General features: G+C 28.6%; 2 protein-coding genes across 5 annotated transcripts in view; one reads left to right on the top strand and one right to left on the bottom strand.

The window, feature by feature from the left end:
• LOC129960003 (synapsin-like) overlaps positions 1-15,710 on the top strand; it is a 415,673-nt gene that overhangs the window by 284,852 nt on the left and 115,111 nt on the right. The window lies entirely within an intron of this gene.
• The window catches only part of LOC129960006 (tissue inhibitor of metalloproteinase-like), a 109,189-nt gene that overhangs the window by 71,220 nt on the left and 22,259 nt on the right, over positions 1-15,710 (bottom strand). Inside the window, exon 1 of one of the 2 annotated variants that reach the window (XM_056072992.1) lies at positions 477-646. The exons of the other annotated variant lie outside the window; for it this stretch is intronic. The gene's annotated coding sequence lies outside the window, so the exon portion shown is untranslated. Of the gene's footprint in view, positions 1-476; positions 647-15,710 lie in introns of those variants that run through there. 2 annotated transcript variants of the gene reach the window in all.

The following is a 15,710-nucleotide window of genomic DNA, read 5'->3' on the forward strand; positions in this document are numbered from 1 at the left end:
ATTTTTATTATAATAATAATTCTAGATTACCAGTTTTAGTTTTTATTTTGAAAAAAAAATGCTTCACTTGTTTATAGTAATTTTGGAAATTACAAACATTTGCAAATTCTAGAAAGATTCGAATCTAAATTATTCAGCGACTTGCTTTCAGAATGAAATTTCTACAAAAAAGGCAACTTACATTTATGAAAATACAAAAACTGAGCTCGAACTGTTCCATTTTCACAACCCACGGTTTCTTTTTAAAAGAAAAATGAATGGAAAAAAAAATCTAATTAGGATTCTTGCAAAATTCACTGAAATTGCAGTTAGTTAAGAAAACATGTTAGATTACCTACATTCAATATTCAAAAATTAAACGCACGCAATTAAAAGCAAACTAGCATCTCTAAACTCAAATAAAAATATAAGCGTTTTATAATAATTAAAAAAGCAATTATAAAAACATAAATGAACAAAAGTGCTAATAAACGAACCTGAAATCAGAGATAGGTTTGAAAGATATTTCCACAACGATGATATTCTGTCAGAGAAATTAAAACGCTTTTGAGATAAAAACAGCGCGTTTCAAAAACTGTCAACACAGCTGAGAACTCTTACTCCCTTTCGCGTCTGAAAGCCGGAGTTGCCGATGGTTGAATGCCGGACGATGGCGGGAAACCAAGAGATGTGTTTACTTGTGAACTGCGCCAAATCTGCTCGCCAAAAGAAATACCGTCGGGTTGCTCATCTCAACTGCTATATTTCGTCTAACGAAAAGGACAAATCAATACAATTGATCTGGAAAATTATTTTTTTTCCATTCTAAATGCAAGCAATTTTGCATCGATTTTTCAATGATTTTTTTTAAACATTTGATCGAATTACCAATTTTTATTCACCGATTGCATAAAATATTTCAATCATTACGAGTTCTTTTATTTATATATCTAGATTTAATACAAATTTTTACATGATTAATAAATTTAAAAAGTATTATTAATCATGAATTTATTCCGAAATCCTATAGTTTATTTACTGCTTAAAGTTGAAATTAAATACTGTTACTAGCGAAATTAACACTAATATTCTAATTAATTCATCTAATATGCAGGATTTCTTTTAAAGTTTAAAAATAATGCATTTACAGACCTGAATGAAAACAACAGGTTTATAAGATAATTTAGATACATTTATTTATTTATCTCAAACACATTTTTCCTTTTTCTTATCGTATGATTAAAATAAATTTTCTTTTGATGCTTTCTGAAAAATATTTAGGTGAATTGGTATTAAACTTATTTTAAAAAGAGAAAAATAATGGTATAAAACTTTTAAACAAATAAAGGAAAATATGAAATTTACCTTCTAGTAAATTATTTTTATTTTATAAATGCATTTGAACTTTAAAAAATAAACCTTTAATATTTCTAAATGTTCAAGTACATTTTTGCATTCAAAGCGTAAATTTTTATAAGAAGAATAAGTAGGTTTAGAAGCTTTTATCCTTATTGTTATTGAAAAAGAAGGTATTTACTTCAAAGGTCAATAAATGCTTCCGTTATTATTATATTCCGATAGTGTATCAAATAAGGTTACGGGCTGATTTAAATATAGTTTACTATTCAAGCTTAGAGATATTGTTTGGATTAGTTTCAGTTTCGATATACGTCATTCTTTAAACCTCAGTGGTAGAGAAATTAATAAATATCAATTTAGGTGATTGAGCGCCAAACTTGGCGACCTAATTTGAAAACAGCCGACTGCCTCATGAGACTAGGAAGATCAGTAGGCCACAATTCATCTAGGAGGATGGTTGTGATTCTAAATTTTCTTTCTCTAACTACGTCTTAAAAAAAATCAGTGGAGCGTCACATATCTGGCCTACGTTTAATCACTTTAATATTGTTAACTTAAATATTGTTAACAGTATTTAAAAACTACTCTGGTATAAAACATAATAACAGAAGATTTTACAGAAAATTAATTAAAAAAAAACATGTTCTAAAATTCTCGTTTCGTAACTTCATTTTATATCATACTAACCAACCCTTTTGCATCAAATTTTATTTGAAATTGATGTAATAAAATTCGTCCATGCATAAATATTATTTCAAGCCTGTTTTGAACTTCATATTTCTTTTTTATTAACGGTAAAAAGAAATTTATCTATCATTAAATGATTAGATGACATTCATTTTTAACATACTTTAAAAATGAATATCATCTATTCATTTTTAAAGTATCTAAAAAAAACCTTAAAAATCTTACGCGAAAGTTTTGAAATCTAATGCAGAACATTTTGGAAAAAAATTATTAAACCTCAGTTTAATAATCTAAATGAATTTAAAATGTACAGTATTAATAAATATAATTCTTAAAAAAGCTTTTGAGGAAAAAATTCAATAGAAATTTTACTAGCTTTGAATAATAAATATAAATATTTAAAGAGCAGGAAAATGTTTCATATAAATTTTAAAAAATATAATAAATTTTATGCAAAATGAATACTTTTCCATCTTCACTTGAATTTACATTTTGACATATTTTTCTAAGAAACCGACTAAAAATTGAGCTTACTCTTTCTAAAATTAATAACTTAAAATTATACAGATATAAATTCAGTTAAAGAACCACCTTGATCTAAAAACTGACTTCCCCCTTTCTTTAAAAAACAAAAACAAAAAAAAACCTACTAATTCTAAATTATGTTTATCTTCCTTGAAATGAGGAACTTAGTTCACACCAGTTGCTCATTATCTGTTTCCACGTTTTTTCATCAGAACAGTTTAAAATAGTTTTTGATTTAATCACCATGAAAGTTCATCAGTGCGATGCTTCTGTTCTGATGGCAGACGGCATGACGGTGATTAAATTCCCTCTCCAAGGATGTACGCTCTTGCTTTTTGCATTCTTTGACATTGCGCCAGTCGAAAGAGAACGGTTTGAACATGCCGAGAATTTTTAGTATTGTTTTCGTTGCATTCAAATTCAATGATGCCATTTGCTCAAAATAATACCATAATAAGCGCAGAAGCTGCGCACAGTTAGAAAAATTGTGATGATTGTTTCTTACCAGTTACGAAGTAAACAGGAAGACTGAAAACTGGGGATCGAGTATTAAATTCCAAATAATAAGATTTTTATGCTATATTTAAATTGTATCAGTTTTAATAGTTATATGATTTTTTTTATGTACTTTCCCAATAAATCACTTGAAAAATTATTATCAGATATGATATTATATGATAGATTATATAAATCAGGATAGATTACACACTTTCGCGCGCGCACGCACACACGCTATTCTCTTACTCTATAATTTATCTTGAATATTCTAATGAAGAAAAAGGAGTTTAAATGCCCCGGTCGCCAGTTTCTCTTGTTGTATACCCGTTAAATTTGGATCATACACTTTTCCCGTGGCTGTGACGAAGAATCTTAAGAGTTGGATGCTATCTCTCAAGTTTATATTAAATAAAACAGGCATTTGATTATGCTTAAGACATAATTTTCATATCAACATTAGCTGCTAATCGTTTGGGAATTATTGCTTTAAAGACAAAGACACTATTTTTGCGGTTGCTTGTATGCCAAATATTGTAAATGAGGTTTTCATTTATTCAATATTTATTCCGTTCTATTTAAACCTATCTGCTTAAAATTAATAAATTGGGTATGGAACAAAATTATCCAATGGATACAGATGCAATGCTGAAGAAATAAGCTTCCAATTAATCTCGGAATGGTTAAAATAGTTTACTGTCAACATAATATCGGTGTGAAATAAAAAAAGAAAATTCTTTTTCTAGAACAATTAAAAACGTCCATTTGCCATTTATTTGGTCCCTGAATAAAAGAAGAGAACATCACGAGTACGTGAATGAGAGGCAATCCGATCTAGTATGCAGTTCTCGCTTCTCTTGGGCTACAATAATGGTGGTGTGAATGTATTGGTCCTATCTCCTATGACGATAACTACCTCTTAAAGACGGGATCTCTTCGTGGGTCATTGATGGCTATTTTGTAACAGATCATAGTACTTGTATTTCTCTTTATGCTGAATCTATAATTCATTTAACCAAATTGACACAGTGGAGTGTATCTTCATGGTTACCATGCATTTGGCGCAGCATAGCCAACTCTAACTCTTGCACCATTAAACTCTATCAACAACCAATCCTTTCTAGATATCACCACCTTTTTTCAAAGAAATAATTGAAAAATGTATCCTCTTTTATTTGAAATTTAAATGGGATTTTTTGTTACATTCCGAGTTTAAAAAAGGTAGAAAATTGTGTTGCTTTGGAATGGAAATTACATTTAAAATATATTCATGAAAATTCGTTCGTAGATGGTTGTTATGTTTTTTTTTTTTTTTTTTCATGTTACATACAGAAGCATGCTATTCCCTGAAATATTAAAAGATAATAATAAGTCAGCCCTAAATGAAAAATAAAAACTATTCTACTTCAAATCAGAGCAAAAATTAAGAATCAAGTATTAGAGAACTTCAGTTTCTTGATGTTTAAAATAGCTTATATAAACAAAGGTGCAGGTGCAATGAGCAAAGAAGGTGAATAAATAATTTATCTTGTAATAAATCATTTATTACTGAATGTGCAATGTAATGAAAATAGAAATGATTTAATTAAAAAACTGATTTACCACTCTAATCAAACAATAAAAGCAGTTTACTTTTCATAATTACCGGAAATGAGTGTCCATGTTTTCATTTGCCTTCTGTTGTAAGATTAAAAGTAAACCATTCGGTATCAAGGTTAGTTTAATAAAATCTAGTTAATAGTAGGGCGATGAATGTTTTTTCTTAGAATGCTTTATCTTGTGTGTTCGCATCATATTTCAAATTGGTTCTTAAAAATTTCTACGAAGCTACATATTGAAATAAAACAGTTTTTGGAAGTAGTTGCCAATGTGCATCAAATGAAATAAGTTTGACATTGTTTTGCATTTATAAATAAAAAATACTATAATCTATTTCAGTTGATTGAATCATCTAACGATAAAGACCTTTCCGTGGAATCGCATGATTAGGCACAGCCTCAAGAACAAATCAGTTCCAGTTACATTTCAATTTTTTCTCTTAAAGATTCACTAGCAAAACGAAAACAAACAGTGAAAATGCAAAGCACACTCCCTTGAAGAGTGCGTAGGCACTTAATTATATGAAGGAAGTTGAATTTTATAATAATTGCTTTCTTTAGCCTTGCAGTACAATAGCATAGCTGAAATTGTACTCCCATTTCCAAATCCCTCATTACAAAGACGAATCTTGGATTTTTTTAATCTCATTAACTGCAGAATTCGAATTTAAAATTTCTAATATAAAAGAACACTGAGTAGGAACTTAATTACAGCAATGAATTCCTCTACTTCAGAGATTGTAATCTTTCATTGTTGTAATCGTCTCCGCAACCTCGAAATATTACTTAATAATATCAAACCATTTTAGAAATAAAAACAATTCATTAGTGAGAAATTGTTATGATAATTCTACCAACTTTCTCTTCGGCGATGTCTTCTGCATAATAAGTTGCAGAACGATTTGGTGATCTCATCGTGTCAGGGATATGTTTTATGGTGATGTAATCACCAATATCAATTGATCTTTCCGCTAAAATCTTCAGTTTTTTCATCTCTCAATACTATAGTAGATCTATCGGTTAAACAGCAATGACATACAAAATGCATTTCCAAACATAATTATAATTCAGGTCTTGTCACATCCTTGCCAGTTTTGTCAAATTGATAAAAAAATAGTGACAAATCTATTTCGAAAGTTAATCTATAATTGATTCTTTTTGACATGGTGACGTCAGCCGTATGAGGTATATTTTTTGTAACCAATGTTTTAAGGTTTCATAAAACAGACCTTTAAACTCTGACTGTTATATTATTCCAAGTCCTTCACTGGAAAGATGATACTCGCATCTATATTTTTGTTATATTAACTGAATAATTTTAATTAAACATTAAAACATTTAATAACATTTTAGCTGACGAAAAATCTACATGAGAAAGACTTTAATCTTACTTTTATGCATAGCCCCTGTTATCTATAATCATCTTTTCAATTTTGAATGCTTCTTGATGTTTTTAAAATCACAAAGGCACAAAAACAGTTCGTCTCTGGAAAAAAAGAAAAAAAAAACGATATTTTTCTCTGTTCCGTCCTTAATATCTTCTGCATAATAAACTGAAAACAGGGTTGGTGGTTTGACTATGTCTAGACATAATTTTTTTTATGACCAAATCAATTGATCCTCAGACTGAAATTCAGATGAAATTTTTCACTTCTTAACAATACGACAGATTTGGCATGAAAGCAACACTCGACCATCAAAAGCACAATCAGTCTTCATTGAAAATCAGCTCTGGCCTTGCTGTTAAATAAAATCAGTTTTTGAAGCAAACATTAAATTGATTCTTTTAAACAGGTTGATTTCATCTATTAGTCATTCACTGTACGATTAATATTAGGTTTTTGCATGATACTACTTTTTAATTATAATTTCTCTTTTTAGGCTCACTATTAATTATGCAATACTGAAAATTTTGAAACCTCTTAATTGCTCAAAAATTCGTAATTGTAAATTAAATTTTAGTTATGATAGAACCAATAATCCTGCTGACCAATCATACTTGTAGCAAATTTTTGAATATTTTTGAAATTAATGAATTTCTGGGTATCTGATGTTGACCTTTTGATTAGCAGCCCATTAAAAATGAGAATTTCGAAAGTTAATTAAGAAGTTTCCCAACTTCTATGAGATAAGGCAAACTAGGAACATCTTTGTTTATGGAGAAGAGAGAGAATGCTATTAAAACTTTCAAAGCTCACTTCTGTGAGAAATTGCAGCTATTATTATTTTTTTTCACTGCAAACTACACAAATTTCGTAATATCATCGAAGCAGACTATTTGTATAGATAATATTGAGTCATCCATTTTAATTGAAGATCTGTCAAAAGTTTTCAAAATATTTTTGAATAATGTAAAGCTATGTTTGTCAGCCTAGCATTGAATAGTCATCACTTGCGTTTCCAATAGCCATTCGATTTCAAATAATGATCATAACTTTAAAGAAAACCTCAAAGGTTTACTTAAAAGATAATCTTTACTTGAATCAGTCTTGGCCTCAATATGCTACTTAATAACTCTAAATGGCTTTACAAACACAAATAAAACATCTACGAAAAACAGTTATGATAATTCTTCCAGTTTACTTTCACCTGTAATGTCTTCTGCATAATAAGCTGAGCGCGGATGTGGTGATTTCATTTCGCCAGAGTATGGTTTGTGGTGATGTAATCACCAACATCAATTGATAATGCCTTGAAAGTTTTCGGGATCTTATTTATTTCTTAATAATATGAGAGATCTGTCAATTAAGTAATGGTTGGGCATAGAAGGAATTTCCAGTCATCATTTGAATTCAGGTCTTGTCTTGTTCTTCTCTGCTTCGATGAAATCCCCGAAAGCATTGAGAAATCAATTTGAAAAGTTAATCTTTAATTGATTCTTTTAGACAGGTTGACATGATGCCCATTAGTGATGTTATTTTCAGACACGCCTTGGGATTATTTATAATATATCTTCGAGGAGATTAGAAGTTAGTTATCTGTTTATACGGCTTGTTTTCAGGAGAGCACTTGCAGTTGTTAGTATATGATTACATAAAATCAGAAGGCTCGAGAATTCCTGAAGATAAAATGGTGACATTCTTCTACTTTCATGCTGACAAATGAGACACTAATCCTGTGATAAATGTAGTCATTAAAAGCACCTCTTGGATCGATGCATGTTTTGCTTACTTAGATGAATTGTATTCCTTCAGATCACTGCTACTTTAAAAGTAATAAATGTTCATAGATATCTAACAGATCAATCCTTTTTAGCTAACAAGAAGTTAGTGATGATTCAGTGTCTACCAGCTATTTGTCTATAGTTGCTAATTGGGAGTTAGTAAGGCTGGAGGACTTCATCAAATACACCTTTCAGATAAGAGTATATCCGAGCTATTCAGATATACTTTATTACTTTCATGTCTCTACTTTCTTTAAAAGTGAGAAATGGGAAAGAGAAAATGAAGATATACTACTATCAACTGACTCTGCGTATTTGTTCAGTGATACTAATTGGAAGGATACAAGAAATGTCTTCTGGTACTACTCTTCATGGTATTGTTTGGATAAATATACTCGACTACTTAGATTTATTTCATTCTTTTGCTATATTTTAGGTTATGCGCAGTTAATGGTATCAGATATGTAGCAATCATTTCTTTTTTCAAAATTTGGACTGATTGCCTTTGGAAAGTTTGATAAATACATTATTAAGATACTATATCATATATTAATATAAATTCAACAAAAAATACAAAATGTATATGTACAATTTATTTTGAGGTTATTAAAGATTTTATCAACGATTACGAGAAACAAGTAATACGATTTCTTAAACTATAAAGAAACTATTATACAAAATTCTTGTTTATGTGAATTCATTGGAGTCAAGTATTTCTATTTACTCATCTTCTTAATGTTATCCAAATCTCAATTCAAAAATTAATAACTCACAGAATAGATACTTTGTCTACTATTTGTTACATTGGCCACAAATAAAATATGGCCTGTATTGACATCCAAGGAATATCATAAATTTTGTTCAATCTTTATTCTGTGTGCTTTTTCTTTTATCTTTGTGTTCAACGGATTGATATTTATTGAATTCCAATTATATCGGATATATATATATGTGCGTGTGTGTGTATTTGCTTTGTATTAAAAAGAAACCATTGTGATATAATACAGTCGCAAAATTACCACACGCGTTAAATCATTATGCTTGGGAAGCAAGGATTTTCATTTCTTAAACCAATTTATTTGACAATATTTCTGTTTTAGATTTGTCCAGTTACTTCCAGTTTCCAAACTGCATGAGATTTATTTTTGGAAAAATCGCGTGATTTAATACATTGTCAGATAAGGAGGCAAGACACCTGAGACGTAACCTCCAAAGCATTTCCTTAGTAGCGGAAGAACCATTCTCCACAAACCTGATCTATGAACACAAAAGATCATTGGATTAATCGGATTTTTGAACTGCGGTCCTTCTTTCTTGTAGCCGAGACTCTCATTATTTTCTAAAAATAAAAACCGCACGGTGGCGATTCAACAGTATCTGATTACAGCATTTTCTTAAATTTTTACTGCATGCCATATTCTCCCTTTCCTTTTTTTTTACCTCACTGATAATGGTTTCAAATCCTGGTTTGGGTAAATCTAATTTTGGATTAATTTATCTCATATGCACTAATTCCACTCCATTAAAACTCAATATAATGTGTGATCTATATAGTAATATATCTCTAATTTTAAAGAATGATATCATTAGTTCGAACTATTACTACTTAAAACGATTGTATTTAAACCATGAATAAATATATCTTTTAATTTTTAGGAATATAATTATTAATAAGGCTGTTAAAATTTATTGAATTAATTTGTATTTGAATCCATTTAAACTAAGGGTAAAACTCATATCCTGTCATTTTTAAAGAATGAAGAAGAATCATTAATAGGATCTGATACAATGACGATAAAGTTTATGACGTTTATGAAAAGGCAGATAAAAAAAAGAGGACTGGAAAAAAATTGAAAGGATTCGATTTCCCAGGACCCTCCCAGGAGAGAAAAAAAATTTACCACTCACTCTTACTCATATGACAAATTAGACGGTAAAACTTTCGCTATGGTGTATCAAATAAAAAGAATTGAATTTCAGCCCCTAGAGAATTGGAATCATAAAGAAAAGCCACATGGTAGGGGGAAAAAAACAGCTGCTCCGTCACTATTACAGCTTGAAATAACAATTGTTAGAGATTAATGTTGAATCGAAAATGAGTTTTAGAAAACATTATGAGATTAAAACAATTGCGTATTAATCATCTACAAATTGATTGATTAAAAACATTTTGAAAAAACTTCATTAAATGGCTCTTCCTCGTTTTCAACATTTTTAAAAAAACCTGATAATGAGAAGTTACAAAATTTCTTTTTGTTATTCTATTTTTCGATCTATGCAATTGAATTCAGTTTTTAATTAATTTATTTATTTGTGATTTGTTTTATTTTATTTCTTGCGTTTTATTTTTGAAGAATTTTCCGTATTGACTCTCGGAGGGTTTATTAATAACCTTAGTAATTTTTTACTGAAACGTAAAATTAAAATGGATATTCTGCTTTTGTTTTTTCTATTGAAAAAAAATTGCACTTAAAATTTTTTTTTCAGAGTTATAGAGTAGGCTTATCATTTCGCTTTTGTCGTCCTAGTATAAAAAAAAAAGGAATTTATTAAGTAAGAAAAAGGGGTAAGTAATGGAAATTTTAATTCGAAGTGTTACGTATCAAAATGGAGAATCTGTCAGTGTGAAGAATTTCCTTCCTTTTCCCTTTGTTCAAATGAAATTTATTTGGGAAGATTTATATATTTAAATATATAGATTAAAGATTCCACGAATTAAAAGAACTTTTTATGTTTATAAAATTAAAAATGCGTTATTCTATTTGTAACAAATAAACTGGATTAGTTTTCTTTTTCTAAAACGGTTAATCTCATTTTCTAAAAATTGAGTTGAACACAACATAATTATGTGAGTGATGAATAAGACCAAAAATTCTGTTTTTTTTTTTTTTTTTCACCTACCATTCGTTCTTTCAGAAACATCGTTCTCTTGTAGGTGTTCTTATTGAACTGAATGAAGCCTTTAAAAATTCTTCGCTACATCCGATACCATTTCATAAAAGAGAAGAGAAGAAAGAAAGAATCCCAATAAGTCGAAGGCAATTTTCTTTAGGAATTTTACCTTCTTGGAAACTGCGCAGTGACAAGCTTTTCTGCAGTAAATAAATTAACGCAGTTTTACGGTTTCTTTTTAAACTTTAACTGCAGCTATCCGATTGTTGTTTTTCCCAAATCGTATACTTGATATGAATCGTGGATTTGAATCTAGTTTTCTATTTTTTATAAGGCAAATGCTTAATAGACAGGGGGAAAGATTTGTGAAAATAAAGCCCCACAAATTATTTTGAGATAATCATTCTTGACAATATTATTAATTGATTTTAATGGGCGTTATAATTTAGAAGGAGTAAGAAAACAATTCAGTATTAATTTAAAACTTCACCTGATATGATTATTTAAATTAAGAATATTTCACAAATGATTTAAAATTGTTTATTTCTAGTTTTCTCTTTTTAAGTAACCTATTTTGTCGCATTGAATTCATCAATTACGATTTTTCTGGTTTCAATTTTGAAAATGAACGCTCGGCTCCAGGAATGGCAATAAAAATGAGTCACCAAAGCGATACATACTTGATGCTTGGAAGTATTGATAATATAGAATGATTTTCATAATTAACAAACCTCTCTCATAGACAAAAGTATTTTATAATTTTATGTCTAAAAATTAATCAAAAATTAAGAATCCTTTTTTCAGCTCTAAGGGATAGTAGTGTCTGTCTCCTTATGTAATTATAATACGTTGGATCGAAGGCCCTTAGACATTGAGCTCTGGCCTTTTACCAGTGCAGCCACTCTATAGTTAAGCCACTACCCTTTTCTCTATACTTCTTTTTATCAAACTTCCTTTCAAATCCCCAAATCAAATAAGGAACATCGTTCGAAATGTTCATATCAACTTTTTTATGCCATATTAATTCTTTATAGAGTATCAACATGAGAAGGGAAATAATAACCATGTTTTACTACAATTGAATTTAATTAAAATCACATAAAAATGGAACCTATTGAAATTAAATTTATCATATGCTTATTAAATTTTATTTAAAAAATAATAAAATCCCACGATGATCCTGATACCTAGATTCACTGATTTCAATAACATCGATAACATAAAATAAATATTGCTGTTTATGGCAATGTTTACAGTATTCCAAGTTAAATAGTTTATTTTTGGTTTAAAAAATAACTTGCCTTTTAAACGCGTTCCCAGAAATCCGTGTGAGAATTTTTGCATTCGTTTCTTTCCTTTAGAGATAAGATAAGAAAAAAAGAACATGAATAAAATTAAGTTATTTGCTGATTTATATTTTCAAACGATGAGTTCGTTTTCCCTCTTCTAACTGTTTTGATTTTGTAAATATTCTGTCTGAGTCTTAGATAACAAACATTATGACACAACACTCTTATTAACAGGATTTCATTCATTTTATTTATGTTAATTATTATAATAATCTGTGTATTCACTTTCTTTAATGAAATAAAAGTAACCTAAACTTAAACGATCCTGTAATGAAAAAGTTAATATATTCTTGACTCACATTTTAGAATTTAAGTATTTTGCTTATATTTCGGTTTAGTGTTATTGTATTAGCATCTTATTAATATCAAGTTGTACCAGGGATGTTTCAAGATGGTTCTTCTAATTTTGAGCCGTTTTCAGATGATAAGGACGGTATCTGGTTATGCGTTCCGGAAATCTGAGATTTCAAAATGCTATAAATTAAATACTTTTAAAGTTTTAGAATTTGTTTCAAAGTATTGCAAGCGGATAAAATAGATCTTATTTGCATAAATTTTATTTTATAACTTTGAAAGTGGTCACGTAGTAGAAAATTTGTTTTTTCGATTATTCTAATTAGGGTTTATTGTAAAGAATAAATTTTGTAATTTCCATGTCTCAAAGAAAACACAAGACCATCACAATCTTTTTTATGTTTTCACCATTTAAATTATAGTTTTGAAATACCAGATCTATGTACTCTTTCGAAACCCCGAATACACCGATTTCGACATTTTCGACTAGAAAATAGAATCTTTTAGTCGCTTTAATTAAATTATTATTTCGGATGTCAGTTGAGTTTGCGTTTCAAATAAGGAAACAAAATCAAAATCGGTATCAATTTTTAAACAATCCTTAATTTCTAAGCGGAAGAAAATCAATTATTTCCTCTATTAGAGAATTTTTTTTTAATTAATAACATTTTGCTAGTCAAGATGTGTTTAGTACAGAAATATTTAATTTTGCTATCTAATGTATTTTCTCTCATACATATGCGAAATTTAAAGATTTATAAAAAGGTATATGCTAAAGTTTAATTTTTTCTTTCTTTCTTACAAGCTTTCGCTAAATATAGACAAAATATCTTGTGCATAAGTTTAACACTGAAAATAAATTTTATAAGGCGTTATTTTGTACCATTTATATTACTATTCTTATATTGCTATTATTAGTATAATAACATCTTCATTGCTATTGTTAGTACAAAAGAGCTTATACTGATAACATTGTGTAGTTAAAAAAATATTTAAAGATGGAGATAATTGGAAAATTTTGCAGTTTATATTTTTGTTTAGATAATTAGAAATTTTGAAGTTTATCTATTTAAAATAAACCTAATTTGCTTGAATCAATTATTCGCCCGTCAGTTTCAAATAAAAGGAACTGTATTCTATCTTTTATTAATCTTTTCAAATTGGTAAGGTGATATATGAAAGGCATACTTCATATAATTGATATTTATTTTCCTGATAATATAAAGAAAAAAAAAAAACTAAGGATATAAATAATATATTCACTTTTTGTGGAAAACATTTGTAAGCTCTATCGGAAACGCAGTTAGATAGTCCATTAGAATATTTGATTTCTTTATTACAACACATCATGTTTTTTTTTAGAATAACTATCACGAAATTGTATGTAATTAATTTTTCCTATTTATTAATGAAAATTTTTCAAAATCTACAAATATGAGTAAAAGTCGATTTTTAAAGGAAAAATTGAAGATTTTGTTTAATTTTAAAGAAAAATAAGTATATGTTAAACTGATATTCTGAATTGATAAATGACAATAATCTAAATTACCAATACTTTATTCTAAACAAATAGCTATTATTTAAAAATAATTATCGGTAAGTTAAACTGAAATTATTATTTTTTTCAGACAATCTATCTGAATCAAAATAAAGAACTTTAAACCAAAGAAATATTCGATTTCTTAGGGTAAACACAGAATATATGGTAATTATAATTAAATATTGAAAGATTTAAAAAAAATTCTTATTAAGAATTTGAACAACACATGAAAATTTTTCGGCTTATAATGAATCAATCACGTGCAATCACAGTCGCAAGGCAAAAGAAACTGCGCTTATAAAATAACACATTAACTGCACAGTGTCTTACTGTATATTATGACGTACCTTTTTGACTTCTTTGAAGATGCCCAATGCAAATAAAAATTTAATAAAGGCATTTATTATGTATTATATGAACCCGCATTGACTTCTAATAAAGTTATTATGCTCAATATTTAATAATAAAAGAATAATCTCTAGCCAAATTCGTCTTTAATACCAATAAAGCCTAATATCCGATCTTACCCCATCAATTTCAGTCAATCTTACATCTTTGAAAAATAATGATAGTGAAAACATTATTTGCCTAAGGTGAACTAAACTATTTGTATGATTATAAATGCAATAACAAAATATTATATGCGCATACTTTTTTAGTTGACAGTTAAAATTATTTTACTTAATAATAAATAGTTAAGAAACAATTCTTGTCAAGGTTATTTCAGGTCAAATTTTATTTCCAAATTCGTATGAAAAACGATGGTTCCTTTATATCCAGTGAAAATATTGACTTCTCAAGGTCAACGAGAATATTTATATAAAAATAAAAAAATATTAACATTAATTCTTTGTTAAGTATTTGCACAACAACTCGCAGTTATTGCTTAATACCTATCTGTAGCATACGAGCTAAACAACCTTCCTATAAAAGCTACCTTTTATTTTCTAGATGTCGAAAGTCATCAAAATTTGTATTACATTCTCACCTCTAATAAATTACACCTTGATAACGAACTCTTTATATTTGTTCTCACATAGTTCTTTGTTCTTGCTAGAAAAAGCTGTTTCTTTAAAAGGTAACGAATCTATGCGTCCCACTGACCTACTTGGCTGGTCAGCTTCAACACCAAAGTTCAAGTAAAGTTAACCGATTCCGACATTTAAGTCGGCTTTAATCTTGATTCTATAGCTGAAGTAGCTCTCTTAATGATTCCACTATGATTAATACAGGGTCACTCGCACTATCAGATGTATTTATCTGTAGCTTTCGACTAACAACCTTACTTTCAATGACCAAGAAATCCGGAAAGAAGACGAAGATGATATTTAAAACGTTTCATGTCGAAGCATTTTAATAAAGAATGGATCTAAATAACTGTAAACATCTAGATCAGGCTGCTACTGAGGAAGACAATTTTTTTTGGGGGGGGGAGTCGTTTTTATTTGAAAAAATATAATGTTGCATCTGGAATCAGTTACCAGATCACGTTTATTTGACTGAAATGTTAAGATTTTGATTTATTTGGTTAATGAGTTGCAAAATATGTGTTTGGATTAAAATTTGCATAAGCGTTTTTGCGAACAAATTGTAAAGTAAATAATTTCCCTTTTGTAAATCTAGTTAACTATGCAGAGACTTAATAAAAGAAATTACAGAATGCATTTATTAAATTTCGTCGTAACGGTAAGGGAGGACCTGAGGAATATAAATTCTTCGTGAATTAGACTTCAGGGGAGGACTCACAAAAGATATAATTATAGTGTCTATTTTACTTTTTAAAACAGGGACATTAAATTTTAGAAGTCATTTATTCTTATTACACCATT

This window comes from Argiope bruennichi, chromosome X2, assembly GCF_947563725.1.
Source record: "Argiope bruennichi chromosome X2, qqArgBrue1.1, whole genome shotgun sequence".
In the NCBI taxonomy this organism is placed as follows: Eukaryota; Metazoa; Arthropoda; class Arachnida; order Araneae; family Araneidae; genus Argiope; species Argiope bruennichi.